Raw genomic sequence first — 5,812 nt, 5'->3', positions numbered from 1 at the left:
CACAATGATGTCGTTGCAGCTCGAGTGTCGAGGATGTCTACCTGTGCTTTTTATGCAGGAGAGACCATGTAGTCCTTTTTTGTCAACAGGATTTTTGCACGCTTGGCATTTATGGGGTTCGCAAATATCTGCTCCCAGTCTTAACGCAATTGCTATTCTATATTATTGTTTCCATTGACCAATACAATATATATTAGCATTGGTCCAGAAACATAATTCGTTTTAAGTCTTCTGTTGTATATACAATGAATGTACTGGATTTGAGGTAATGTGTATTTTTGTTTTGTTTTGTTTTTTGTAAATTAATTGTAATAATGTATATTCTAATCAATGAAAATTTATACGAAATTTAATTTACATTAACCAACATCTTTAAACACAATAAGGTGTTTTATTTTATTGATCTTATGAGCAGGTAGGTTATAAGAGTAACAATCCGCTATTATGTAAAGCTGTCCAATTATGATAGAAAAATTTACGGCAGAAACTAAAATTATAGGTTTCCTTTAAATTAAAGAAATATGAGAGGATTAAAATTTTATTGATATGGCATTTCATTGTTACTTTGTGTTGAAATCTAGATTGATTGTATATTTCTCCACTGTTTTTAAAATATTAATTCCAGTTATTATAAATATATTACATTCTATTTCCAGTTCCCCGTAGTTCAGATCTATCATATTTTTATTTCTTCTTTATATTAATGCAAAATACATTTGAAATTAAGGAAAGTTTACATTTTGTGTATTAAAAAAGATAGCATGGTATAACTGAATTAATTTTTGTGCCATGCTATCTACAAAATTTACGTAATTACGGTACAGCATTATGCAAAACCTACGTTACGAAAAGCCATTTACTATCAGCTAGTCATGGGATTAGCTATTAACTCCGAACCACATGTTTTTATTGAAAAGTTGCCATTTTCCAAATACAAGAAATTAAAAACTAAGAAAATTATAAGAGAGAAGAACTAGATGCTTTGTCTTATAAAAATGGATGTATGCTTGTTCCAGCATAATTTTGGAACGCCTGAAGCAATTTCAACCAAACTTCATACACATATGATTACAACTTGGAAACAAATTGCGTATGTAAGACCCCCTAGCTCTTCAAGGAGGTAGGTTCAAAGAGAGTGACATGTAAAGATAATGAGAAACGACTGATATTAGTTTGGAATTCATAGTTCTTTTTCGGTTGCTGAAATGAACACTGACACTCTCGATGTCATTTAAGTTGAAATTTAACCCTCACGACTCCATAGCACCTAAGGTTGGAGTGGGAAAAGGTGGCATTTAACAATAATTGAAAACTATTGATATTAGTGTTGAATCCGTAGTTTTCGAGATAAAACGTGAAATCAGTTGTTGAAATGTGTATCTTAAGGGGAGTTGGGGGTTCAAATATTTTCGATAAACTTAATTTCCCCGTGCGCAGAACGAGCATTTTAGCTACGTGTCCAGAACCTGGCTTCTAGACATTAAGGAGTACGAGGGTGGAATAACAACAGAGGAATATCGGCTCAAATGTGCAAGTAAATATGTAGGTAATGAATACGAAAGTGTTGAACAGAAGTTCTCATGTTCTGGAATTCGGAAATTTCTAGCTGAAGTTCCGAGATTCCGAAATTTCGGGTTTTCGAAATTCCGAAATTTTTAGCTGAAGTTCCGAGATTCCGGAATTCCGAGTTTTAGAAATTCCGAAATATCGGACTGAAGTTCCGGAATTCCAAGATTCCTGAATTCCGATATTTCGGGGTGAACTTTCGGAATTCTGAAATCCCGTAATTCTGAGATTTCGAAATTTCGAAGTGAACTTCCGGGATTCCGAAATTACGTAATTCCGAGATTTCGGAATTGCGGAATAACTAAATTTTTAATTTCGATTCCGGAATTAAGATTTTCATTCCGAAGTATTCCGGAATTCCGAAATCCGGAACACCCCTACTTCGAGGTCGCTGAAATAAATAATGACACTTTCAATCCCGTTTAAGTCCAAGTTAAGGCTTAAGGACAGATGAAGGGGGAGGGAAAGGCTAAAATATAAAATACCAAAAATGTCTTAGATTAATATCAAATTCAGTTTTCGGAGTCGGGAAAACGGCTGACCGGTTTGCAATGACTTTTGAAATATAGTTATAACCCACCCTAAGCTGGGTTTTTAATCATATAATTTCATTAAACTGTGTATTCTAGGGGGGGAGATGTTTTCAAAATGTATGCGAAAAGTAGAGCATCTTCTGTATTTTTATCATTACACTTTCACTAAAATGGATATCCTAAGGGGGGAAAGGGATTCAAATATTTTCATAAACCTATTCTTCCCGTGCAAAGAACAAGCATTTCAGCTAGTTAGCTTAAATATAGAACAGGTTTAACATAGAAGCTTTACAACCTCCTTTCTCTATCTGTCAATGTTGACATTCTTTGTGTGTTATCAGTGTTAACACCCTTTTTTTAATGCATAGAATCAAGAATCTTCTTCCTGTTGTCTCGACCAAGTATCACTAGGCCAAAGGTCAAGAGCAATCTACTTATGGGCTCCTCACATAGAAATAATGGTCTCTCAAGGAAACAAAAGTATTTCTAGAATTTCCGTCATCAAAAGAAAGAAAAAAAAACATTATCACGTGAGTTACATATACGACCTAAAGAAATGTTGCAAATTTGTCGTCATATGTTATTGATGTTTTCTTTCTTTTTTTTCTTTTATCAAATGTATTTTGGTGTGTTCTAGCACCTCCCAGAAATATCACAGTTCGTAGACCAATATATTAAAAAAGAAAAAAAAAAGATATGAAAGACGTCAAACAACTAAATAAAGTAACTATCATAATGACGTCAAAAGCAGTAATAGGTCAGTGAAAACAAATACTAGTGTCGAAAAAATTAATATCTACGTTAAAAAAAATAGGTACTTCTGCCAAATTTATTTAGATTTTGCATATAACTACACAGAGGGGCATTATTTGGAAAGGGCAATTGCCCACCCGTTTGAGAAACATGCACTTTTTAATGATTTGTGAACAAATATACTACTTAAAAAAAAACGTGAAATTTTTATGTCGATGGGCAATTTCGCCTACCTTCCTGACAAACTCTGAAATGATGCTAGTTTCCTCACCAAGTTGATATTACGGGAAATTAAATTCTGTGTTAAATATATGAGGGAAATTTGACGTTCTTTTTTTTTTTTTAATTAACAAGGTCGGGTACCCACAATCCACTGTATACTTGACTGATCTTTTTGCAAAACTAAAGCTTTTGAGGAAAAATATTGAAGATTTATGGTTGACAAATGATTAAAGAAACTTTAATAGCATCTCATTTTTGATTGTGATAATCATATTGTTTTCGTTACACAAATTACAATACAGTGAAACCTCTCTAAAGCGGACAGCCGTGGGGAATCAATAATTGTCCGCTATAGAGGGGTGTCCGCCGTAGAGAGGTTTTGATATTTTCTTACGTAAATTAGTAAAGAAGGTAATGTGCAATTAGTAACAATAATTTTGGATGAATCGTGTATTCACGAATATTACCAAAATGTTACTGTACCTGTGTTGTCCTCTGCTGTCCAATACTCTATGTTCGAGGCACAAGATGGAAATAAGATGTTATAGTACTCTGCACTTTACACTTACGTTTTCAGTATGTCGCTTTAATTTGCAGTCCAGTAGTGTCTTTTTTGTGACAATATGCGAACCCGCGGGCAAAAGCTACCGAACTTGTCTTCTGCTTGGTTAGAGATTCCAGCAGGACAGTAGAATAACGTGTTATTCCAAACGGCGGGCAACTGTCAACCACTTTTGTGTCTAAAACAGCTTGGGTGGAAGTGGAATGCAAGCAAAGGGCATGAGAGTGTTGTTAAACAGAGCCTCTTCATCTGGATTGCTGAATAGACAGTTGAGGAGACAAAATGTCACAATGCTTTCTTGGTGACACATGTATGAATTACTGAAAATGTATTTTTATAATATTTTTCAACTTATTTATAGAGAAAGTGTCCGTAATACGGAGGTGAATAATACTTATAAAGGACAGAAAAGACTGTCCGTGTCCGTACTAGAGAGTGTCCGCTTTAGAGAGGTTTGCCAATATGGTTTATTCTATTACAGTGTTCGGGGATTACAAAATATGTCCGTTATGGGAGGTGTCCGCTTTATAGAGGTGTCCGTTAGTAGAGGTTTCACTGTATTAATTTTGTTGCTTTAACTTGTCCATAATAATGTCTTCAGGCTACTTTTTCTCTCAACACTTACAACAAGCTCAGTCATTTTGTCTTGATCTTTGGGTGCTTTTTAGTCCGAAAGAATTCGTTTTATTTTCTAAATGATTTTTTGCAATTCCCAAGCACATATCAGTTCGATAGTGGATCGAATTTACAGCTCCGGGCCAATCAAGTGCCGATAATTGATCTATTAGGCTGCCAATTGTTCATGAAGAATCAAAACAGGAGTAGTTAGCACTATTGTGTGTCGATTCGAAGATTAAGGATCACGTCTTTAACTTCATATCGTATTGTCAACGCCAGAAGCTCTTTAAGGCCTTAAAAAGTTTTCCAACGTGAGTTGCAAATAACATTCTAAAGACGAAGATTTCATCATTTTTATACTGTGCATCAACATCAGTACTGTAGGGTTCTACTTTGATTTATTGGTTTTGAATTCAGCGATTATTTCACCACCTATATGAGACGTGGACCTTCAGTTTAAACTGGAAGCCGAACCACATGAGCTCCCAGCGGGAATCGAACCCCTCTCTCTCGCACTAAAGACGCGTAGTTGACCAATAGCAGCGAGGGAGCTTCTATAGGATTCTGCATTTATTTTCCTAGTCGTTAATGTCAGTGCCAAAACACAATTTATTATTATTTAGAAGAATCAACGAAGTGACTCTTACATTAACTTCCATGAGAATGTGGTCAAGTGATTACTTCATCACTTGTTTAGCAGTTAGTCCATTTCTCGATATCTCACCGGCCATAATTTCTTTTGTTTGATGTCTCTCAATTCCAATATCTCATTTCTGACAATGTCTCATCCCTTCATCTAGGGACTCACAGACTAAAGTTTTCTTTCGGCTTAAAAATTATCTTCGAGAACTTTTAAATTCAGGGTGGTATCATTGAGGTTTATCTTAAGATGCTGGAACCTCTTCCGAATTCGATTAATCGAAGTAAGTACCTTGTTCCAAAATTCCAACGAAGTTAGAAATGTGAAAATTTAACATTTCGTATAATTGTTCTGCATCATTCCTTGTTTCATTGTTCTCGCTCTCATCATCTGCCATGCTGAAGACTTGAAAGTTACCTCTTCAGTGTGCTTAATGATAAACTTACAGTGGTTCTACCTTTGCACTCCACTTAGTTTCTGACTCTGACCTTACAACTATAGGAAAAGTAATTTTCAGATTTTGTCAGCGTTGTATTGAACGAACTAAGAATGTTTGTGGTTCAGGGAAAAGGTGTGTAGAGAGAGCTTGTGGTACCAAAAAACACGTTGCTGTCAATGGATCCTATTGTGCTTCATCACAAATTTGAGTGAGTTATTGTCATAGTCTACAAACATTATCAAATATTCTTCTTCTTCTTCTTCTTCTGAATTCTTTGATTACAGCCACTTCCATGTTCTTTTATCACAGCAGCGTTGTCATAACAATGGGACCGACAATATTTTATGTATTTCATCAGCCTATAGATGCTTCAAGATGATCTCAACCAAGCTCTCCTCCTGTTTTATTTAAGGAAAGCTCTATAACGTGTATACGCTTCTTTTCTCAAAATCAATTTCTGCATAATGTTTTACTTCTCT

Source organism: Thermobia domestica, chromosome 1 (assembly GCF_964235325.1).
Source record: "Thermobia domestica chromosome 1, izTheDome1.hap1.1, whole genome shotgun sequence".
Lineage (NCBI taxonomy): Eukaryota > Metazoa > Arthropoda > Insecta > Zygentoma > Lepismatidae > Thermobia > Thermobia domestica.
The sequence above is the reverse complement of the archived record's forward strand: the minus strand, read 5'-3'. Positions refer to the sequence as shown.